The sequence below is a fragment of the Odocoileus virginianus genome, chromosome 14 (genome assembly GCF_023699985.2).
Source record: "Odocoileus virginianus isolate 20LAN1187 ecotype Illinois chromosome 14, Ovbor_1.2, whole genome shotgun sequence".
NCBI classification, from domain to species: Eukaryota; Metazoa; Chordata; class Mammalia; order Artiodactyla; family Cervidae; genus Odocoileus; species Odocoileus virginianus.
Genome location: NC_069687.1, coordinates 47,012,767 through 47,038,665, shown reverse-complemented (window position 1 = coordinate 47,038,665; position 25,899 = coordinate 47,012,767). Strand labels below are relative to the sequence as shown.

The window sequence follows — 25,899 nt, the reverse complement described above, 5'->3', positions numbered from 1 at the left end:
CGAATTCACTCTCTGGAAATATGCCACATAAAAATCTGTCAAATGTCACAAGCTTTCTGATCCAATTACCACAGATAATAACTTCAGCAGTTTATTTTTTAATGATACTTTTTAGTTTTCCAAAATATCTCATGAGAGTGACTCACTCATTTCATAGATTTTTCAAAGATGTATTTCAGTTTTTTGACTCCTTGAAAATAGAATGGCATTCTCTCTTCAGTCATATCCTTCTATTTTTACTAAGAAAGCTGAATTATTGCTCAAGTCTTTGGATTGAGGTTTCACCAGCAATTAACGACAAAATGAACAGGGAAGTCTGGTATGCAGCAGTCCATGGGGTTGCAAAGAATCAGACATGACTGAGTGACTGAACTGAACTGAACTGAAGGGCATCGCCGGTGGCTTGGTGGTAAGGAATCTGCCTGCCAACGCAGAAAATGCAGATTGGATCCCTGGGTCAGGAAGATCCCCAGGAGGAGGAAATGGCAATTCACTCCAGTATTCTTTCCTTGAAAATATCATGGACAGAGGAGCCCAACAGGCTACATTTCACAAATTGCAAAAGAGTCGGACACACTTAGAAACTAAACAGCAACAACAATAATAACAAGAAAAATCCTTCCACTTAAACCTAAAGCCCGATTCAGATTGGAAGCCACAACTGCACTGAAAACAATAATCATTATCACATAAAAGTTTAGTTTTAATGAATGGATCAGTTTAAAGGAGAGTAATTAATTAAACTATCATAAGTAGAAGAAAAGGAAAGGATTACTTGGGGTATTGATTTCATCTTAGACCTTACTCTATAGCAAAAGGGTAGAAAACCAATAGCCAAGGGGAAAACAGAATCATTGTATCTTCAAAACCAATTCTCATTGGCTGAAGCAATCAGCATTACAAGAGAAATATGTTTGGCTTACCAATGTATTAATATTTTAGCTCCTAAATAGTAAATGCTTTACATCTTTTGAAAGTCTGTATATCATTCCAAACCATCTCTTTGTCAGGATACCAGTTATATTTATGTTGTAAGAAGTAATACTTCCAAGTATATATATATATAAATTTCAAATAAATATATATGCACACTATATATATAAATATATAATATACACATATAGCATATATAATACATTAACATATATTTATAATATGTCAATATATATAAATCTAAAAACACTATATAGTCTAAAAGGACTATTATTATCCTACTGAATCAAGTATTAGTGAATTATACATGTAAATATGAATGGTCCATTTATTCATTCAACAAATATTTACAGACTATCAGATTTTGAAATTATCCTCAGCGATAGCTTATACATCTACCAAAAGCAAAATACTTGCAGGTCACAAGGTTGAAGTTAGCACATTCTTTTAGTCTTCTGAGATTGAATTTAAAGCAAGCTAATTGCTTTTGAAATGTGATATCTCTGAATAAGATTTGGTTTGGTTTGTTCTGTGGACCAATGGAAATTCCTAAATTGAACATTTGGGGTAAACATTGTACAGAATATCATCAGAAGGAAGCTAATGGATTGTAACTTCATTTCCCCAGGAAAGTAGTAAAGGGTGCTAAAAATAACTATAACCCTTATACCAAGCAAAATTATTCTCCTGGAAGAGACTCAAAAAGTTGTTCCAATTGGGTCATTAAGAAAATACTTAGGTTAAAAGTTGCCATTGAAACTGTTCTTTAGAAGAGCTGTGCTGTCAAGTAGGAAGAAATGGACCATGTAATGTTTGGTGCTTTCGAACTTAAAAATAGGAAACTAAAGTACCAAGAGAGTGTTGCAGGGGGAGAATTCTCTAATACGTTTGAACTAGATGACCTGCTACGTCTTCACCACCTCTCATCTCTGTGATTCACCTCTACTGCAGTTAAAAACACAATCAACATAAAGCCATGTGGGAACTTGACCGACAGTAACAACAAAAATAATAACATCTGAGCTCCTTCCTTAGATGAAAGGCTCCATGTTTTTACAAAGCACTTTGCAAACATTATCTTTTTAATTCTCACAACACCCAGCATGTGTGGGAGGTAAGTATTATTATCCCATTTTGCAAATGGAGAAGTTGAGGTTCATGGAGTTTGACTTGCCCATAGCCACAAAGCAAACCAGAGAGGGAATCTAATCTACTGATACTCATAAGTAAGCTGCTAGAAAACCAGATGCCCTGGTGAAATATTGGGGGTCCAGATAAAGTTTGCTTCTGGTATATAGCAATGATATAAACAATAAAAATGTGATAAAATCACAATACTATGTAAAGGAATTAGAACAAGATGATATGAGGTTTAACAAAAGCTAAAACGTATCAGTTCAGTTCAGTTCAGTCGCTCAGTGGTGTCCGACTCTTTGCGACCCCATGAACCGCAGCACGCCAGGTCTCCCTGTCCATCACCAACTCCTAGAGTCCACCCAAACCCATGTCCATTGAGTCGGTGATGCCATCCAACCATCTCATCCTCCGTTGTCCAGAGAAAATTAAGTAGGGCAGCTTCCTGAGTAATGGCTTTACAGAGGACAAGAAGAAGCAACAAAGAGTAAGGCTTCTGAATTATGTGACATTATTTCAAGAAAATTAAGAAGAAAATAAACATGAGAAAGACTGCCTGCTATTTCATCACAATGATAATCAAACTAACTGGAATTCTTTCACTCTAAATATCCAACTCTAACTTTTCAAACAATAGTTGCTGTATACAATACTAGTTCTGTACTTCAGCCTTAGAGCAAATACCTGGACTAGGTGACCATGAAACAAAACACGTGACTGAACTATAAATGAATGAGCAAATGAATGAATTCATGGATAGACAAAATATTTTTTTAAAAAAGAACAAAAAGGACAGGGAAGGACTAAAAGAAAAATGTCAACAATGAGGGAGTCTGTCGTTTTAGGAGGGCCAACATCTTCTAGAGTGCCTCAGGCAGCTGTATTTCTTAACTCAAAGCACAGCTCAACTCATGCTAGGTATGCATTCTATATACTGCAGCTCCACCTGAACAAATTGAAGGCACTTGTCCTTTCAATCACTGTGAACACGTTACATGTACCCTTTGGGCACCAGCTATTAGGTAGGGCCTATGCTTCCAGGAGCCATGAAAATCCTGAGTTGTCTGGATTGAGACTGCTGAGTCAGAGGCAGAGATGGCTGGAAGGCAGAGGCAGCCTAGCAGAGTCTTGTGAGCATCCAAGCACCAAACCTAAAAGGGATGGCTATGTTAGCCTCTGCTTCCTCTCTCCTTGGATGTCTGGGGATTCTCCACATTCACTGTCTATGGTTAGAGATCTGCCTTCTTAGACTTCTGGAATATAACTATCAGTTGATGGGAATGCCTGAAACAAGAAGAAGTTGATTAAGTAAGTAGAGGTAGGGCCAGTACAGTTTCTGAGGAATGAATGTTCTTCTTCTTTTTTTTTTTTTTTTAAGAGTTTACCACATGTTGATTTTATATTTTTTTTCTGTTTCCACTCATTATGTATTAGTCTTTAGAGTCGGCAAACATGTGAAAACCAAGTCAATAAGCATAGCACCATTCTGTATACACAGGACACTATCACATTCTTATTACTGGCACAGCAATAAATGCCATGGTGGTAAGAAGTGTGAGAGCCTCAAGAAGTCTTGAGTTTCTGCTCCCTCTTGGACCAGAGATGGGGACACTGTATTTTCAATCTGTAGGCCCTCATATGGTCCAATTTACAATTCTTTGAAGTTCAGCCTTCATCCTGATCTAGGTAGTTATTGCCTTTACCATTTGTCTATACAATAAATGTATATTTTACAATTATACAAAGCAAAAATTTATTCCTCTATTGCATGTATCTAGATATTTCACCACATATTGCATATCAGCACATATATACATTTATTGTATATATGACAGTTTATTAAGAATTGCATTTGTCATTGTGGTGAATGCTGTGGTGAGTTCAGCTTCCTTCTCTCTCTTCCAAGGGGCTGATTCCTAAGAGCACTACTTAACAAATGCTCCTAAATACCTGCCTCCATCTCAGAATCCACTTTTCCAAGGATGTTGCATTCCCAACATGCAACAATGATATTAACCAATGTTTCATACTGAAAACTCAAAATGATAAGATAATAAATGTATGCGTGCTCAGTCATGTCCAACTCTTTGTGGCCCCATGGACTGTAGCCCACCAGACTCCTCTGTCCATGGAATTTTCCAGGCAAGAATACTGGACTGAGTTGTCATTTCCTTCTCCAGGGTATCTTCCCAACCTAGGGATTGAACCTGTATCTCCTGCATTGGAGGTGGATTCTTTACCACTAGCACCACCTGAGAAGAGAGCAAATATTTTAATTCAAAGGCTGGACAGATCAAGGATGCCACAATAATGCCTAGATTTTGAGAGATGCAAAAATCTTCATGTTCAATAGAAAAATAAACCTTCAAAATGAATTCCATATTTTTCAGAAATCTGCCTATATAGCATTTTAGGGTAATCTTGTTTGGAAATATACCCAAATGTTATTTTCATGTTCTTGGTGAGAAAACTGAATTCATTACTAAGTTATTTTTACTTGCACTCCATCATGAGGGTTGCTTACTAAGAGACAAAAAATTTGGGGTTGTAAAAGGAGACCTAGGTTTAAATATCAATGCCTCCACTTGCTATGCAGCCTTGGACAAGTCATTTAATCTCTCTAAGTCTCATTTCCCTCATCTGTCACAGAAAAATTACCATAGCAAAATGAAATGCATTATGTAATCTGTCCAGCTCAATGCTTGGCACATTATGTTAGCTAGATAAATGTTTGCTTTCCTTTGATGTTGAAGAGTAATGTTACTTTTTAACTTCACCGAAGGGAGGTTCACATTACAGTAAGACTATCAGGGAACACAGAAAAGATTGATATATATATGTATGGTGTGACAAGATACTTTTAAAAGTCTAGACCATATGAAACTTCATTGTAACCTTGTCAGATATCTCAAACTCATGCTTTCTACTTTTTAATTTTCCTCACCATATCTTCTAAAACTTGATTGCTCCCTAGGAGGCCCATGTATGTTAATTACTTTCTTCATTTTAATTAAGGCCTCATGACAGGTAAATAGTATCTAGGGCCTATCAGAAGTGAGTCCTCATATTTATTCATTCTGCCAGAGATCTTTTGATTGATGGCATAATTTTAGTAACAATAGGCTAAGCAACATATTTAGACACTGACCTCCATTTTCATTCACACATAATCTCGGTTTCCTCAAACTTAACCAGTCTGGTGGATTTCACTGGTAAGCACTCAGATTTACTGACTCCTGCCCCAATATCCCATCAAGGCTCTTCCATTTCTTCTCTCATCCACTTTCCAGGAGCCTTTACAGACTGTTATGTGTTCTCACGTGCACTCACTGCAAGTCCTCTCATTTTCCAGGCACCCTCATGGTGGCCCCAGAAGCCACTTGAGAGTGCCGTCTCAGACGGCAGTTCCCTCCTTGACAGTCTGGATACTTGGGCCAGGGAGCCTCCTCTGAGGTCCACAAAGCAAGCGCTTGAGTAGCTGACACCACTTGGTGAGCCCTGTCGTCTTCAGGGCACTGACGCTGTGCCTGAAGGGAGCTGTAGAAGATGAGGCTAGAGAGGCAGGCAGGAGTGGGCCCTGTCCACCCTACTAACAAGCTTGGGCTGAGCCTGCAGTTAGCAGGGAGTCAGATCAGCGTTTAAATAGGTGCTTAATGTATATGTTTGTATTTGAGCAACATCGTTCTGATATGCTAAGTCACTTCAGTTGATCAGACTCTGCAACATTGTGGACTGTAGCCAGCCAGGCCCATTTCTCCATGGGGTTCTCCAGGCAAGAATACTGCAGTGGGTCACCATGCCCTTCTCCAGGGGATCTTTTCAACCCAGGGTTCGGACCCGCATCTCTTTCATCTCTTGCATTGGCAAGTCTGTTCTTTACCACTAGCACCACCTGGGAAGTCCCATCTAACAGATGGTGGAGGCTTTAACCCCCGGGGCAGGGACAGAGTCTCTGTGCTTTGAGAAAGGAAGCTGACCTCTCTTGGCTATGCTTACCATCCTTCCCTGTCAGCTGACTTCTAATTAGCTTGGGCCACTGATAGTTACTGGCAGGAGATCAGGAAGCAGGAGGAATAAAAATTCCTATATTTCATCCACCCTCTCTGGGTCTCAGGTGACAATTCCAGCAGCTGCTGCATCTCTTGCTTGGCACGTGAGCAGGCCCCAAATCTGGCTTCTGCCCAAGGATCCCGCCCCAGGCTCTGGGAACCCCACTTCCTCCTTTTGTCCCTCCAGTCCAGGGCTGGTTGTAGCTTCCTGCCTTGGCCAACATCTGAGTTGCTGCTTTGTCTCCTGTTTGGCTTCTCAACAGTTCCACTAGCTGTATCACTAACTTTCTATATAAAAACCCCTTTTAAACTATCTGGAGAGCTATTTCCTCTTTTGGATGCATTCTGATTGATACAGGAGGAGATATATTTGAAAAATATTTAAGTGACAGAATCAATGAGATTTTACAAAGATAACCCATATCACCTAACTCAAAATTGTTCTCACTCTTTCCTAGGTTCCTGAACCGAAGCTGCCTGTATTGATTCCTCAGCTAGCTGGCCATACCCTCTGCCACAGGAAGCTATCTGCAGTATGGCAGAGATCGAGAGTTTTCAAACTCCAGGTGACTATAATAAAATAGCAGCTACTGCATGAGTGGGGCGGACAAGCGTCCTCAGAGACTCACCTTCCCCAGGAGTCATCCACTGTCCGCTCCCCGGGCTTCAGCCTGCCAGAGTCCACCAATGCGAATACGAGCCCTGACAAACAGCATGCCCCGGACATCAATACTTGATTTAGAACCTGCTCCATGAAGATGGAACAGAACAAAGTTAAGATACCATGCTGTCTGATGGAACGAGGGTAAGGAATATAAGACACCAACGGCCACAAAGGAAAGTGGGAAGGAGATGGTGGTGAACACGTGGATACCCAGGCCACAGAGGATGGCACAGCTCCAAGGAAGGGCATGCCTGGCCTGGCCAGAAAGCGGCCTGGGGACAACTAGGCACAGCTGCCCCATGCAATACTGAAGATGTTGCCCTGCCTACGCAGCAGACAGAGGATCCAGAGAGGAGCCACCTCTCTCCTAGAGAGCTGGTCAGTGTGCAGCTAATAAGGGCTCGGTGAGGGTTGGTTAGACTGATGGATATTTTATTTTTTGACTAAGTGAACTTCTAACTTCAGAATAGTTTTAGAAGTCTCTAACTTCAGATTTAGAGAGAAGTTGCAAAGATAGCATAGAGTCCCCATATAGCCTTCACCCATTGTTCCCTACTGTCACACATTAAATTATGGTACATTTGTCATGAACATTGAAACTGACATTGGTATACCACCACTACTAAATGCCACAGTTCATCTAAATTTCACTATTTTTTCTTAACATTCCCCCTCAAAGGTTCTACTGTATTACATCTAAGAGCATTTCATCTTTATTTTCAATATATCTTAACTCTTAAAGAGAAAAATATTTGCCCTTATCTATTACATTAAAAGAGTACTCAAATAAACAAACAACAACAAAATCATTAAGATCTTTCCAAACTTCAGTATATTGCCTCAAGAAAGATTAGGGCAAATTCTCTTCCTTGGGAAAGTGTACTTGGGTATAGAGCACAAGAGTCAAGTTCAAGTTCAGTTGTTCAGTAGTGTCCAACACTTTGTTACCCCATGGATTGCAGCACACCAGGCCTGCCTGTCCATCACCAACTCCCAGAACTTGCTCAAACTCATGTCCATTGAGTCGGTGATGCCATCCAACCATCTCATCCTCTGTCATCCCCTTCTCCTCCAGCCTTCAATCTTTCTAGCATCAGGGCCTTTTCGAATGAGTCAGTCCTTCGCATCAGGTGGTCAAAGTATTGGAGTTTCAGCTTTAGCATCAGTCCTTCCAATGAATATTCAGGACTGATTTCCTTTAGGATGGACAGGTTGGATCTCCTTGTAGTCCAAGGGACTCTCAAGAGTCTTCTCCAACACCACAATTCAAAAGCATCAATTCTTCAGCACTCAGCTTTCTTTATAGTCCAACTCTCACATCCATTCATGACTACTGGAAAAACCATAGCTTTGACTAGATGGGCCTTTGTTGGCAAAATAATGCCTCTGCTTTTTAATATGATGTCTAGGTTGGTCATAGCTTTTCTTCCAAGGAGTAAGCATCTTTTAATTTCATGGCCACAGTCACTATCTGCAGTGATTTTGGAACCCCCCAAAATAAAGTCTATCACTGTTTCCCCATCTATTTGCCATGAAGTGATGGCACCACATGCCATGATCTTAGTTTTCTGAATGTTGAGCTTAAAGCCAACTTTTTCACTCTCTTCTTTCACTTCCATCAAGAGGCTCTTTAGTTCTTTGCTTTCTGCCACAAGGATGGTGTCATCTGCTTATCTGAGGTAGGTTATTGATATTTCTCCTGGCAATCTTGATTCCAGCTTGTGCTTCATCCAGCCCGGCATTTCGCATGATGTACTTGTACTCTGCATATAAGTTAAATAAGCAGGGTGACAATATACAGCCTTGATGTACTCCTTTCCCTATTTGTAACCAGTCTGTTGTTCCATGTCCAGTTCTAACTGTTGCTTCCTGACTTGCATACAGATTTCTCAAGAGGCAGGCCAGGTGGTTTGGTATTCCCATCTCTTTAAGAATTTTCCAGTTTGTTGTGACAGGAGTCAAACGGGTTCAAATCCCAATCCACCCCTTTCTTTTTGGGCCACCTTGGAAAAGTACATAAGTAATTAATCCCTCTTGGGCCTAATTTTCTCATTTATATAATGGAAATAGTGATAATAAAGGTGGGATGTATGGATTAAAGTTAATTGTAAGCGTATACTGCTTTCAAATTGTAGTGCTGGAGAGACTCTTTAGAGTCCCTTAAACAGCAAGGAGATCAAACCAGTTAATCCTAAAAGAAATCAACCCTGAATATTCACTGGAAGGACTAATGCTGAGGTTAAAGTTCCAATACTTTGGACACTTGATGCGAAGAGCCAACTCCCTGGAAAAGACCCTGATGCTGGGAAAGACTGAGGAGAAGAGGAGAATGGGGAAACAGAGGATGAGATGGTTGGATGGCATCACTGACTCAATGGAAACAAGTCTGAGCAAACTCTGAGACATTGGAATACAGAGGATCTTGTGTACTGCAGTTCATGGGGTTTCAGAGTCAGACATGACTTAGTGACTAAACAACACTTAAAACAGAGCCTGGGTACGTAGTAAGCACTGATTTGATCTTAGTTGTCATTAGTATTATTATTGTTATATGAATGTAGAGGATTCTGTGTATCTGTCTTCCTGACACTCACCATACTTTTAACTATGTGTTTCATATCTGTCTCTACTTCTATACTATGATCTTCATGAGTTTAAAGACATTCCTGTCTAAGCCAGAGTAGATGATCAGGGAATAATCACTTAATTGTTTTACATGCTGAATGCAGAGCCATCAACCAATCACATGAAATGTAACAGCTTGGAGGAAGAGAAAGTGAACAAGATGCAGTTAGATAGTAGAGATACACATACACATACCATTAAATGGGAGTGAAATATTTAGATTTTGCGTCTCAGCATTGGTATATGACACCCTGTCCTTGCTCATATTTAAACTTAATTTTCTCTTGTGTGTTGCAACATACTAAAAGAGAATGTGGCTTTCTGGGATTAACAATTAAGTACATCAGGACACCATCCTTTCAAGCATTGCTAATAAACAGTGGCAGAGGGAATTCTAAATGTAATTCCCAACTATTGCTTTCTGGTGAAACTGGCATTAGGAATACTCATGAAATGAACCACTTTTATATTCAATTGGCTTCAATAATCGCATTTCTTGCCAAATGCCCTGAAAAAACTGAGTGTGCTTCATGTATAAATGCACACTTGGGCTCTGGGAAGCCCAGGCACAGATGTCTGTAATGCTATGTATATTTCTGCCATAAATGCAGCTTTAAAACGTGTTCCACTCCTATCCAGACCTCCAGACAAGGAAGTTGTTAAATGCATTTTTTTTTCTTCTTTCCTGTAAGTTGCCTTTACCTTTGAAATATTGCGAAGCGGTTGTCCCACAGGGTGGAGCGGGAACCCGCAGCTGCAGCGCTTCTTACACTGCCGTCATCTCTGTGGTATGTGGCTTCCTTTCACTCTCAAGCTGGGGAAGATCCCACCCATCCTTTGCATTCCTCCGGAGCAAGTTGTGTCAAGGAAAGGCAAGAGAGGAAGCGATTCCCATCCTCCAGGGTGTAATCAAAAAGGAAGGTTTTAATTAGTTTCTCAGGATGTTCTCAGTTTCTGCACAGAACAGCCCCTCCCTTCTTTGGCATCAGAGTTCTTCTTGGATTATTCAAGAAATACACACAGACTCACAGAAATAGAGAACAGATTTGTGGTTGCCAAGGGGAGGGATGAAGTAGGAGACTGAGATTAGCAGATGTAAACTATTATATAGAGAATGAGTGAACGGCAGTGTCCTACTGTACAGCACGGGAAACTATATTCAGTATCCTGTGATAAACCATAATGGAAAAGAATGTATGTATGTATAACTGAATCACTTTGCTGAACAGCGGAAATTAGCACAATATTGTAAAGCAACTATACTTCAATAAATTTAAAAAGAAAGACACAATTTTGCTCTCTCTCGAGTTAAACTCTACATATTCTAATGTAATAAGGGGCCATGTAGCGTGTCTTTCCTAGGACTTATCAAGTTGTAATCTTATACTTATTTGTATAATTAGTTGATTTGTGTCCATATCTACCACTATGCTGAGGATTCCATGAAGGCAGGGACATGTCTGATTTTGGTCACCATTATATCCTGAGCAGAAGTTTGAACATTCCAAATTGGGAAAGGAGTATATCAAGACTGTATACTGTCACCCTGCTTATTTAACTTATATGCAGAGTACATCATTAGAAATGCCAGACTGGATGAAGCACAATCTGGAATCAAGATTGCTGGGAGAAATATCAATAACCTCAGATATACAGATGATACCACCCTTATGGCCGAAAGAGAAGAGGAACTAAAGAGCCTCTTGATGAAAGTGAAAGAGGAGAGTGAAAAAGTTGGCTTAAAACTCAATATTCAAAAATCTAAGAGCATGGCATCTGGTCCCATCACTTCATGGCAAATAGATGGGGAAAAAATGGAAACAGTGACAGACATTATTTTCTTGGGCTCCAAAATCACTGCAGATGGTGACTGCAGCCATGAGATTAAAAGATGTTTGCTCCTTGGAAGAAAAGCTATGACCAATCTAGACAGCATATTAAAAAGCAGACATGAAATTGCCAACAAAGGTCCATCTAGTCAAAGCTATGGTTTTTCCAGTAGTCATGTATGGATGTGAGAGTTGGACCATAAAGAAAGCTGAGCGCTGAAGAACTGATACTCTTGAACTGTGGTGTTGGAGGAGACTCCTGAGAGTCCCTTGAATAGCAATGAGATCCAACCTGTCCATCCTAAAGGAAATCAGTCCTGAATATTCATTGGAAGGACTGATGTTGCATCTGAAACTACAATACTTTGGCCAACTAATGTGAAGAACTGACTGCTTAGAAAAGACCCTGATGCTGGGAAAGATTGAAGGCAGGCGGAGAAGGGGATGACAGAGGATGAGATGGTTGGATGGCATCACCAACTTGATGGACATGAGTTTGAGCAAGCTCTGGGAGTTGGTGATGGACAGGGAAGCCTGGCGTGCTGCAGTCCATGGGGTCACAAAGAGCTGGACATGACTGAGTGACTGAACTGAACTGAACTGATAACTGGAGAACCAAGCAGTATGTCTGGCATATATTAGACGCTCAACAAATAGTTGAAAAATAAAACAATAAAAGATGTTATTGAATGAGCCTCCACTGTAGCAAACAAAACAGTCCTTGAAAGATAGGAGGCTCTCAGAGACTGCTTCCTCACAATTTTGCTAGAAGGAAAATGGTTGATGCTATGAAGTCTCTTCCATGGTCCAGACACTTAAATAAGTGTCACATTTGTTGTATATGGTAATAACTCAAACAATCCTTACAACAATATTATGAGCTAGATTCAGTCATTAGCCCCATTTTACAAATGAGAAATATAAGACAGAGAAAATGCAGGGCAGTGAAATTTCCCAGTGTCAAAAAGCAGCTCAAGTAGAGCCTTGAAGAGAACACGGTCCAACTGGCTTTAGAAACTGGAACGCTCTGCAGAGACTACTTTCAGTCACAGAATACAAGTGGCATAAAATGATAACAGTCTTAACTGGCAAAAAAATCAATTCAGTTCTGGACAGATGTAGATAAATATATAAATTTCAGGCTGCCCATATATTATATAATATAAACACACTTTTCAAATTTAACAAAGTGAGAGACTGTGTTATATCTATTTTATCACAATAAAAAATACTTAATAATGGATTATGGACATAAAACCTAACTCCATAAAACTCAAACAATAAAACTAAGAAAATCTTTTTAAAAAATGATCATGCACCATTCACGGCAAAAATTTGTTGTTCAGTCGCTCAGTCATGGCCAACTTCTTGTGAGCCCATAGGCTGCAGCATGCCAGGCCTCCCAGTCCTTCAGTATCTCCCACAGTTTGCTCAGGCTCATGTCCGTTGACTCAATGATGCCATCCAACCATCTCATCCTCTGCTATCCCCTTCTCCTCCTGCCTTCAATCTTTCCCAGCATCAGGGTCTTTTCCAATGAGTTGGTTCTTTGCAGCAGGTGGCCAAAGTATTGGAGCTTCAGCATCAGTTCTTCCAATGCATATTCAGGACTGATTTCCTTTAGGATGGACTGATTTGATCTCTTTGCAGTCCAAGGAACTCTCAAGAATCTTCTCCATCACCACAGTTCAAAAGCATCAATTCTTCGGCGTTCAGTCTTTATGGCCCAACTCTCACATCTGTACATGACCACTGGAAAATCCATAACTTTGACTATATAGGCCTTTGTCAACAAAGTGATGTCTCTGCCTTTTAATATACTGTCTAGGTTGGTCATAGCTTTTCTGCCAAGGAGCAAGCATCTTTTAATTCCAGGGCTGCAGTCACCATCCACAGTGATTTTGGAGCCCAAGAAAATGAAGTGGCAAAAATAAATAGATGCAAAAATTCTCTTTTGAATGCCTTTAATATCAAGTACACTCATAGATATTTAGTGAGCCAAAAATCTGTCTTTTTTCCCTAAAATATCATCTTAAGAAGAGTTATTATTCAGAAATTCAAAAATGATGAGGTACAGGAGAAAAGAAACCTGGGGTAACCCTGCCTAATAAAGCTGCCTCCTCTAGACAGCCCTGCTACCTCTGGACTGTTGCATGAGAGACATATAAACTTTATTTAGTTCAAGGGTTTTTTTTTTTTTAAGAATAGTTATTATGTGAAGATACAAATTAACTGTGTCCTTCGTCCCAGACTCTATGCAATCCCAAATGACCAAAGAATAGAGGTTAAATCCCATCAAAATAAAGATTTCTGTACAAAAAAATGACTGCATAGTACTACAAAATGCATACTTCAATTCCAAATGGGATTTCGGACACAAAGAAATGGGCAGGAAAACAATTCTCTCACCTCCGAATTTCCATTGCACAGCAGTTCATTTTTCTTGTTCTTGACGTTTAATATATTGTATTCTGATGGCCGTGCACCTCTCTTATCTCTCTGCAAAACTGTAAAATCCTTAAAACAGGAACTGTGTCTCACAGTAAAAGGCAAGGTGCTAGAAAGAAAAGAATAAGATTTTTATTAGTAAGTAGAATCACCATTCACTATTTGTACAACTTTGGGCAAATTATTTAACTTCTCCCATCTTTGTTTTATTCATCTATAAAATGGGGTTGATAATCCCATGGAGAATTATTAGGTAGGCTTTTAAAAGAATACTTGAAACTTGAGTTAAACATGGCAGATTGAAACATACATGCTTTATTCCAGAAACACATTAAAATTTCAGCAAATAAAAGCTTCTTAAATTGATAAGGGCAAAGAAAGCAAGGAAAAGAGATAAGAGAGAGGAAAACAAACGAAAAAAAGAACAGATGTATAGAAAGCAATGGACTGATTTGTGGTAACTGATTAGCCAGACCAGCAAGCATGGAAGCTCTTCACCAGATAAAGTCAGTAAGAAAGTCTGTTTGCCTTTCAGGATCTCAGAAGGCTCAGGCTTGGAGGCAGGAGGAAACTTGGAAGTGAGTGTTGGTGGGGGAAGAAAAGAACACTAATGGAAAGTCTTTGTAAGGAGCAGTGAAACCCTGGATACATTCTGTTCCCCACATACCCAGGTGTCTACCCGGCTTAATGTGACTATTGTTTATGTAAACCTAGAAATGTATAGGCTGAATAGTTATCTGACAGAAAATTATATTATAAAAACAGAAGGTAGAAGTGTGTATTAGGGTGAGATGAGATATTTGACCACTACCTTTCGCTGTAGAAAGTTCACAGGCAATATCTAAAGCTGACAAATAAAGAGCAGTGTAGCATATTATGTAAAACTATGGAGGCAAATACCAGAAGATTACAGGATTAAAAGTGTTTTCCTGCAGGAGATGAGACTTGAGATGGGCAGGGTGAGACAGGGGCTGGTGTTTTGCATTATGAGCCTTGAAGAATTATTTAACTGTTATATACATTTTTAACCATAAGTATTTTTTTTTTTTAATGAGAGCTGGGCTACAAAAGGGAGTCAATAAACATCAGTGGCAGCTCTCTTAATTCCTGTGCATTTTTCTTTTCCTCACGTATTTATTTATGTTCATTTTTATTGCCCTATAGGTTCTCCTTCAATGTTTACTAAGTGACTAAGCAAATGAGCCATCAGGTTCATGTACTGAATCACCAACAAAATCTTCTGAAAGAAAGAAAGGAAGGAATGCAGCTATGACCTTAGCTTTTATAATGGAAGGAATGAACTATCACCCAGGAGTCAAATTTTCAACGGTTAATGATTAGTCTTCTTGGCACTATTTATGGGAGGGAAAGAGAAAGAAGCTGATCTAAATAAGAAATCAGGTACCTGTACCAAAGGTGTGGCCTATGAAATATGAGAAGTATGTTCAACCTGAAAAACTCTCTTAAAATAAGATCAGCTATCTAAAAATGAGTGTTAAATTAACCTGACAGCATCAACCCTTAAAACACCCTTCGCTATCACCACTGTGACTTGGGTCCACATTTCCCTGTCCCCATTCCTTATTCTCCACAAGTATGCTGTTAATTGGTTTATCGGGGGTATTAATCAGGTGATGTAATCCCTGAGTCTGGGCATATTTACTCTTGGGGAGCCTGATACACAAGAGGATATTCACAGAGGTACTCAGAACTTAACACAGCACAAACCAGCAACCATCACTTTCAAGAACCGATTTCACATTTTGGTTTTGTATTTGGTACTGGGTTCTCTTAGGAGTTTTCCATCCCTATAGTTCTCTCCTCCAGCATACTTTCTTGAGGATGAATGAGGACAAAGAGATTAGAGTAGAAACAGAACAGCAGATCCACATGGGCAAGCTGTTTGCTTCCAGAGTCCGCTCAGTTGCCTCATCTATTTCACGACCCCTGCCTGCAACTTCTTCACTGAAACACACATCAATGGGGGTCAATGATCTGGACATCAACCAAGGAGGAATTACAAGGGTCCACTACTTTGTTTGTATGTTTGCTTTTTTGTTGAAATGAATGAAGGAAAACTAGCACACGAGGACCATATAGTAGATCTCTTTTTTTCCCAAAAGAATTACTTCTGAAAATCCAGATGATGTGCACTTTTGAAGGTTTTTTAAAATTATATTTTCAGTAATAAGAATAAATTAAACTCTCCCTCCCAACAACCATGAATGCAGCTTAGCAAAGCTGGTAACTTATGATTTTAAAAAATCCCCTCAGAAATACAAAACCCAGTCAAACAACAAAGGTTCAGATTAAGCCCGAACCAAAACAACAGATGCCTGGCACCATGTCCTAAATGCCACCAAACAGAGGCTCCCGTGGAATGTATGAAGGAGGGAATTCCAGAGACACTGAGTCAGCCAGAGACACAGGAGCCAGTTGGCTGCTGCTGGGCGTGCCATGGGACTGGGAAAGTCCCAGGTGAAGAGTTCAAGTTTTACCCAACCTATTTTTTATTGAAAATCTTCAATGATAGAAAGCTTTTAACCTTTGCATAATTATCTAAATGCTGGGCTACATTATTTAATAATGATTAAAGGTCCACTTGAAACTAGTATTATAAATCAATGTAGTTTAATAAAACAAATTTAAAAGATGATAAGAATGGCAGTCCAAAAGAGAACAAAAGATGTGAAATTATGGAAAAATGTTGGTGGATATGAGCTGTGAATTAACCTAAGCCAATTTTGCTGTTCAGAGTTATTAGGTTCTGGTTCTTTTTAGTAGGTATGTCCTATAGTAAAAGGTATGTGGGTGTTCTTGGTCTCCTTCCTTCAACCCTGCTACCATGTATGACAGCAAGTCTCAAGCTGCTATACAAGCTTCCATACATTTATCATTAAGCCGCCACAAACTGTATCATACACCCAGTACAATAAGCATTATATAGTTCCAGCTTTCTGAACTTGTAGGTACTTGGACTCTATGCTGTGTGAAGTTTCCCCAAGCCAATGCAACAGTATTTGAGAAGCAGGATTTAACTAAGTCCAGGGAAATAAGTACTCCAAATCAGCAAACTAACTGGAGACTGTCAGAGATAAGCCTAGGATACCATGCTGAAGGGAACAGACCACATGGTTTTCTGTATTTTTATGCATCATCCATGCAAGAATGAGAATTGCTACTTTCATATTTCTAGCTGGTCTATATATCCAAACACCACTAATTTCATAAATGAACATCTATTTCTAATATTTGTTATGCCACTTTACAAACTTTTACATTCATTGCAGCAGAATTTCTTACAATAGCTAAGAGTAGGGCAGGATCTTCTATTTACATGCTAACTAATAAATCAGGTACTGGATTGAAGAGTGTCCCCTCAAAATACACGACCTGACCACTAGAATTTGTGAATGCCACTTTATTTGGAAATAGGATCTTTGTAGATGTAATCAATTTAAGACAGGATCATACTGGATTAGAGCCTACTTAAAAGGACTGGTATCCTTAGAATAAGAGATGCGGACACAAGGGAGATGTGAACACAACCACATACAGAGGGAAGAACACTTTGTGAAGACTGAGGCAGAGACTTGATGCGTCAATTAATCCACGCCAATCAAACAATGCCAAGAACTATGGGCAGCCAGCAGAAGCCAGGAGGGAGGAAAGGAGGAAATTCTCTTGGAGCCTCCAGAAGGAATCAGCCTTACTGACACCTCAGTTTTGGTCTTCTAGCTCCCAGGACTGTGAGAGAATAATATTCTATTGTTTTAAGCCTGTGTGTGGTAATTTGTTACAACAGTTTTAGGAAACTAATATACCATGAAATACGCATTTCCAGCAAGGGCCACTAATCATCCCAAGGAACAGATTGAAACTAACCATTATATCACAGTGTTAATGATGAAGTATTTCAAAGTAAATTATAAGCAACATCACAATACATTAGTAGTGTTGATACACACACACACACACACACACACACACATATATATATATAATATATATATTTTAAATAGCTTTACTAAGAAACTAATGACACACATAAGATCTGGATAATCATTAAGTCTGTATTCCAAGTTTTATTGGAAGACACAATGATTTCTATCTCTTCTTTTCCAAAGTTTTGGAGCTTTTATAGGACTTGGCTCATTCATAAGTATAGTTTGCCATTGATCAACAGATACTATTTACACTGCTAAAAGAAGTGAAACTCAATATGTAAAACATCACCTAGCTACACCAGAAATTTTGCTTTTTGAGATGAGGAGATGAACATTTATTTGAAAAAATCCTTTGTGGTTATTTTTTTCTGTTGTAGGCACACCACAAAAAGAAATAAACAGCATCAATTCTTGGATAGAAAATGAGGAATACAATTTATTGTAATTTATCTACATTTTTATAGTTTCTCAGCAATACACAATTTTATTTAAATTCTCATATTTCTGTGCCAATTCAATCTTTGCTCTTAAATCATCCTAAGTCCCAGTTCTGAAATTGGTTTCTGTATGACCTGCAGAAAGCTGTTTGATATCATACAATAATTTGCACCTCCCAAGCTCACTGTGAGGATTCAGTGAGACCACATATGTCATGTGTGAATTTCACATAGTACACAGTGTGAGATAAATATTTGCTTCTTTCTTCCATTAAATACCTTAACCTTTCTTGTCAGATCTCATTTGTTTCCATTTTCTGTTACAGGATCTAGACAAGTGAAGGCATGAGCAAAAGTCACAGGAACTCACTCTCTCCTGCAGTTTTACCTGTAGACTCCACAGAGTTGTGGAGCAAGAATGGGCAAGCCCCCAGCCCTGGAAGAGGCAGGGCCCTGCAGGAAGGAGGCTCAGTGGGCTTCCTGCTCTCCTGCCTTCCCCCGCAGAGTGACAGTGGTTGGAAGAGTATTCAGCTGGAATACCTTCAGGACAAGCTCAGTTCTGCCCTTACACTACACCCCCACACCACCCCACCCCATAGCCCAGCATCTCCTCTTAGGACCACAACTATAATGAACTGCATGCGCTACAAAAGTGGGCTCCACCGTGCATGTTAAGGGCCACAGCACTGCCCTGCCTCAGGAGCCAGAGAGAATGGATCCCAACGCAGGAACCACCTTTTACCTCCTATGTCATCATTTTTCTTCACTTCAGAAACATATTTGAAGCTCCTCAGATTTAACTTCTCACCTGGAAAAATCGAGGTCTTATTTCCCATATTGTTGCCTTGCAGTGAAGACTAAATATGCACAACGTACTTGGCACAGTGCCTAACTCATATGAAGCCCTCAACGAACAATCAGTTCTGCCCCCTACCCCAGTCCTGACCTAGTAAATACTCCAATCAGTCTGCCTTTCCTTCTCTTCTACTCTGATAGAAGTATCATTCTTCACCCAAAGGCTGGCTTTTCACAACTTCTCTGTTTCTTTATCCTTTCTGCTTAGTGAACACTTCTGTGCCATTTTCCTGGTCTCACTTGTAATGGTATGTAGAGATCCCAGGCTTTTGAGCCTTACAATTGCTAAGATCTCCATAAATGTTCTTAGACTCTCACTGCCACCCTCCGATATAGGTCATACTTTCCTTTACTTACATTTAAAAAAAAAAACCAAAGCTAGGAGAGATTAAACTTGCCAAGCAAAACAAGTGAGTGAATCAAAATTCACATCCTTGTGTCCAACTCCATACTTCCTACACCATATTTTCTGTAACACTTAGGCCGTACTGCATTTCATGTTACTTCAAATTTTAGGTATGTGATTCATATGCCAACTGATAGCATGCATGAGGACAGGCTTTGCACAAAGTTTAATCTGTAGTAAATACCAAATATATGCTAATAATTATTATAAATAATCACTAATTAATTCATTGATGATGACTAATTGTAAATGTGTTTATCATCCTATAGACATTTTCAGGTCAAAGAAAATCCTGATGCAGGAAAGGGATGACTCCTATTTCTTCAGAAAAGAAGTTTTTTAAGTTACAGATTAAACCAAAATCCATTTACATTTGTTATAAAGCCAGATATTTGAAAGAAAAGTAGGAAGACAAGGGACCATTTCAGAAGAGTGACAAAGCTCTTCCACAACATATCCTGCAGTAATGTTTCCAAAGGTGGTATGTTATTGTGTTGATATGACAGTTGTTAAGGCTATGGTGAAAAGATATTGAAGAAGGATGAAAACAAGACCACTACAAGCCATGTAGACATGACAGTCCATGTTTATATACTAGTTCACCTCTCCAATCAACAGGGAAAGCCCCACCCCATCCTCACTCACCCTATATTAGAATCTAGCTACTGAGTTAGAATAATACAAGAGCAATTCTACAGCGATGAGAATCAACGTCCTTCAATCCTGCTTATAATAAAGATTTTGTATTATCCATCAATTTCAACAAAGCTGTTCTGAGATGCTTTTGGTACCTGTATCCTGACAATGTGGCTTCGTCTCCTAATGCAAGTAGGATTTATTTCCCCTCTGTGTTAAAGACCAAGTGGCCAATGACAAAGGAAAACCAGATTCTACCTCGGATCTTACAGAGGAGCCCCAGTGAGTCAGCACCCAGGACTCCCATGATCTCAATCAAGAAAAGCCCACTTAGTGTCTTTGCTCCTGTGATGTAGGAATGAGCTACTCTGATAAAAATCTTACCACTGATTTCCTGAGGAAGGAGAAGTAAGATGCAACGTGGCTGGCAAAGCTTCTGATGCTGAGTGGTCGTGGGAGGTTGTTATTGCTTTGTTTCCCCACTGCAGGAGGTGAATGCATGCTTTGGCTTTACATCTGGAACTCAGCCCTATCCCAGGGAAGGACTTGTGATTCACGCCGGCAATGGATTTGCCTTTGACCAGATTTTATTAATCTGAATGGTCTTGCATCCAAATCACAAGCACAAGTTAAGCCAAAGCCAGGTGCAGGGTGCCCACACACCCACTGTCACTAGGCTATGTGCTGAAGACAGTCTGGAAGACCCTATGACTTTGGTCCACTCTAACTAATGCAGTCACAACTAGAGTTTCCTAGACTTTTGAAGTTTTGAAGTTCAATAACATTAAGATAATTTCTGGCGAGAATGAACATTAAAAATAAGAAAACATTAAAAATAAGAAATATCAAAAACCTACCATGATCTAAAAACCATCATTGTATATAACAAAGACATTTAAACAACATAAAAAAATAGGAGGAACATAATCTTAGACTAAAAGATAGTCTTCTAAATTACTAATTGAATATTATCCAAAAGAACATTTAAAGATTCAGCATGTATTATGCAAAAGCTTTGGACTGTGTGGATCACAACAAAATGTGGAAAAGTCTTCAAGAGATGGGAATACCAGACGACCTGACATGCTTCTTGAGAAATCTGTATGCAGGTCAAGAAGAAACAGTTAGAACTGGACATGGAACAACAGACTGGTTCCAAATTGGGGAAGGAGTACATCAAGGCTGTATACTGTCACCCTGCTTATTTAACTTATATGCAGAGTACATCATGTGAAATGCTGGGCTTGATGAAGCACAAGCTGGAATCAAGATTGCCAGGAGAAATATCAGTAATCTCAGATATGCAGATGACACCACCCTTATGGCAGAAAGCAAAGAACTAAAGAGCCTCTTGATGAAAGTTAAAGAGGAGAGTGAAAAAGTTGGCTTAAAATTCAACATTCAGAAGATGAAGATCATGGTATCCAGTCCCATCCCTTCATGTCAAATAGATGGGGAAACAATGGAAACAGTGACAGACTATTTTCTTGGGCTCCAAAATCACTGCAGATGGTAACTGCAGACATGAAATTAAAAGACATTTGCTCCTTGGAAGAAAAGCTATGAACAACCTAGACAGCATATTTAAAAGCAGAGAAATTACTTTGCCAAAAAAGTTCCATTTAGTCAAAGCTATGGTTTTTCCAGTAGTCATGTACGGATGTGAAAGTTGGACTATAAAGATAGCTGAATGTGGAAGAATTGATGCTTTTGAACTGTGGTGTTGGAGAAGACTCTTGAGAGTCCCTTGGACTGCAAGGAAATCCAACCAGTCTATCCTAAAGAAAATCAGTCTTGAATATTCATTGGAAGGACTGATGCTGAAGCTGAAACTCCAATACTTTGGCCACCTGATATGAAGAACTGACTCACTGGAAAAGACCCTGGGGCAGGGAAAGATTGAAGGCAGGAGGAAAAGGGGATGACAGAGGATGAGATGGTCTGATGGACATGAGTTTGAGCAAGCTCCAGGAGTTGGTGATGGATAGGGAAGCCTGGCATGCTGTAGTCCATGGGGTAGCAAGGAGTCGGACATGACTGAGAGACTGAAATGATACTGATCATCCTTATGAGACTACAAACCAGTGACAAAACAAAAAAACACAAGTAGTATTTCTTACATTCTGGGAAACCATTAAATATTACTCAGTGAATGATCCTGGATGAGAGTATCTCACCCATTACACACATGTAAGGTGTGCACATAGGAGTTGTGTTGTGGAATTCATAAAATTGTAAATTTGTGTTGATGAAATCCTGGAAATAACAATGAAACACCTGAGATAGATTTGTCTGCTGCAGCTGAGATCACAGGTGACTCCAATCCTCTCCTGTGTCATTATTTATGCCTCCAGCCCTGGAATAGGCAGGACCCTGCAGGGAGGAGGGTAAGTGCATTGCTTGCTCCCCCACCTTCCCTTGCAGAGTGACAGTGGCTGGAAGAGTATTCAGGACAAGCAAGAGGATTTTGTCCTCACTTCTGCTTCCAAACTCTCCTGTGTGGCCATGATTAGCCATCCCTCTTTGCAGTGAACACACAGCACCTGTACCACCTCTGATACTGAAGGCCTACAGCACTTACTTACTCATTTTTACATTCCATACATATTTTCTAGATGAGTAGAACATCTGAGAGTCTTCTTTATACAACAGTAAGAAAGTCCCTGGCAAATTATAAGGCTGAAACATAAATATGGCAGCCTCTGTGATAAGATTAGCAATTTCAAATACTTACATGAGCAGGAAGATAACATGAAAAAAAAAGAAAAAGACATCTAAAAAAAGTCTGGAAGCCAAAACCAGGTTTTATAGGTATCTTGTCTTTTCCTAAACCACCCTTTCTTCCACCCTCCACTCAAGTCCTTCTTCCTTTGAGGTCCAGCCTCTACTCAGAAGCCTTTTCAACTATCTCAAGTTTCAGTGATTTTTTTTTTTTCCTCCCATGAGTTTCTGGAATAGATACTATCTCTTCTCTTCTCCCTCAAAGCAAGAATGTAATCTTTCTATAGCCAAAATGAGTACTAAATAATAGGCCTTTTCCCTTCCTGCCTCCATTTCCCTGAACACTAAGCAAGATATTCCCACCCCTACGTTCTACATACCAGGAAGATCCTACTCACTCCTCAAGGTCAGATCAGCACAGTTGCTTCCTCCTTTTATGTACCTCTCTGTGTTCTCTTCCCTTCAACACCAGTTAATTACTTCCTCCTCCTCCATACTCCCCATGTAAAATTTTCCACTGAGCAAAAATAGCACTGACTGTGAAACTGTTGAAATTAAAACTCAGATGGGCCACTAATGCTGCCTGACATCTTCCTCAATTGTTCAATCCAATCTGCAGTGACAAATTAAACTGTCTCTTCTTCCTTCAAATCTCTGAAATAGTCTTGTTCCTTCTGGTATTTAGTCTATGAACTTGCCTCTTAGTCTAATGAAAAGATAGAGACCACCAGATGAGAATTCCCACACACCAACAATTTCTTTAATAATAAATACACAAAACAACACACACCAAACCCTTACTTCCCTCTTATCTCATTACAGTGGAGGATGTGCCTCTTCTTCTAAGGTTCATCTCTTTAGATACCATCATTTTTTTAATCTTCTTGTGAGCTATAAATATTTGTCTTCTCTTTTTCCCCCTTGTATAATCAAACTCTCAATAGGAGTCCATCATTTGGCTCTTGCTATGGTCTGAATGTGTCCCCTGCAAAATTCATATGTCAAAATCCTAATCTCAGAATGATGGTTTTAGGAGGTGGGGTCTTTGGGAGGTGCTCAGGTTATGAGCATGGAATGGACTGAGACAGTTCTAAACATACATAAATCTCTTACATTTCAAAACAAAATTGCTGATCCTTGCTTGACCCTTCATACCTCTATTCCAACCCCAGTTCCTCAGCATCTCTCCTAGACCTTCCAGAGCCAAATAGCTGCAGGGTTGCCTGTACCTGCTGTCACCATTTCTTCATTTTCCACAAACTCAATCTACTTCATTCTGGAGTGAAATAGCCTCTCCATACCTTCCACCATGTGCCCTCTCCATAAGATTGCAAACTTTAGCAAATAAAATGACAGGCTGACCAGTTAAATTTGAATTTCATATAAAGAGTTTTTAGCAGATATTTAGATGTACTATGGGACACACACACACACACAAAGTGTTTATTTATCTGAAATTCAAATTAGTTGACCTGATTTACTCAGCAATTCTACTTCTTCTACATAATAGAATCTAACAATTACAGATGTCTTCTGATCCTTTGATTTGGAACCAGTTTTCATTGCCACAGGGCCTTTATTGTTGCTGGTTGTATTCATTTCCTAGGGCTGCTATAACCAAGACCTATAAACTAGGTGGCTTAAAACAAGAGAAATTTATGATTTCACAATTCTGGAGGTTGGAAGTATGAAGTCAAGGTGTTGGCAGAGCTATGCTCTCTCTAGAACCTCTAAAGCAAGATCCTTCATTTTGCATCTTCCTTCTGGTAGCCATAGATAATCTTTGGCTTGGAGCATCATACTTTTAATATCTGACATAACTTCATAACTACACTCACCAACTCAGTATATATACATGCTTGGCTTTGAGCATAGTACGTTATACTGAGTAGGTAAGCGCTTAATGAGGACTTGTCCTATGAATGGAGAAATCAATGGATGAAATATTTTACAGAGCAAATGACTTGAGGGCAGAACGGATTCTTTATATTCACAAAGTCTAATAGAGATCTGCTAGGAAACCAGTGTTCATTAAGAGATTTCTGAATCAGTAACTAGTTGCTATCATCCCTACTCTTTTGCTGCTTTTATCCCTAAAAGAATATCAGAAAGACAATTCCGTGGTCAGGACAAAGAATATGTTTACTAAATGCATAAAATACCTAATCCATTTTCCTCCGAGTCTCTTTTTTTTAAAACTGAGGTAAAACTGGCATACATCATTATATTAATTTCAAGAGTACAATATAATAATTGAATATGTATATACACTATGAAATTTGTTTCTTAGATAGATCCAGATTTTGTTCCCAAAAGACCATGCTTGACCTGTGTTTCAGTGCCAAAAGTTGACTCTATTTTGAACATTTATAGGAAAAATATGGCCAAAAATTTAGTTAAGAGATGTTTGCTGCTGCTGCTTAGCTGCTCAGTCACATCTGACTCTTTGTGACCCCGTGGACTGCAGCCTGCCACGTTTCTCTGTCCATGGGGATTCTCCAGGGGAGAATACTAGAGTGGGTTGCCATGACTCCTCCAGGGGATCTTCCCAACCCAGGAATCAAACCGGGATCTCCTGCACTGCAGGCGGATTCTTTACCAGCTGAGCTATCAGGGAAGATTCTACTACTTTGGATTTTAGGTTTGCTTCCATTTCTTCTTATGTTCATTAGATATCCATCTTCCATTGCTTTTTAGGTGCCATAGAACTGAATTTAACTAAAATAGTGTCTTCTAAGAATCTGTGAAGTTTGAGTAAATCAATGCTAGAAGTTGAACTTGTAAACAGAAGATGTAAATGATTTTTCCCTTAAAGAACTCAAGTAGACTATATTCCTAATGTAGTCTGATACTTTAATATGCTCCAGAGCTGTTGATTCCAAGCATGTTTAATAGATACTTGCTTAAATCATGTTAGTTATGACAACATGCTATTGCACGCTCAGTAACTTAATGCATGAGTTGAAGAACCTCTAGGTTTCCTTCTGTGTTTTTCACTCTTTCACTACTACTATACTCACAACACTTCTGACATCCGATATACAGTTTTTTTCCCCACACCACCAAGCAATTCTGTGACACCAGTTGGGTATTCTATAAAGTAAATCAACTCTGATACTATTAGAGCACATCAGATCCCACAGGTTAAGTGCTCAGGCCCAGGAGACTGCCCCCCTTCAACTTCACATGCCAATTGCAAGCAGTAGGTCCCTCAG

The 25,899-nt window shown here is 39.4% G+C and overlaps 1 long non-coding RNA gene across 1 annotated transcript in view; it reads right to left on the bottom strand.

The window, feature by feature from the left end:
• Positions 1-25,899, bottom strand: part of LOC110152711 (uncharacterized) — a 55,529-nt gene that overhangs the window by 15,776 nt on the left and 13,854 nt on the right. Inside the window, exon 2 of the long non-coding RNA XR_002318469.2 lies at positions 13,644-13,791. This is a non-coding gene — a long non-coding RNA (uncharacterized lncRNA). The remainder of the gene's footprint in view (positions 1-13,643; positions 13,792-25,899) is intronic.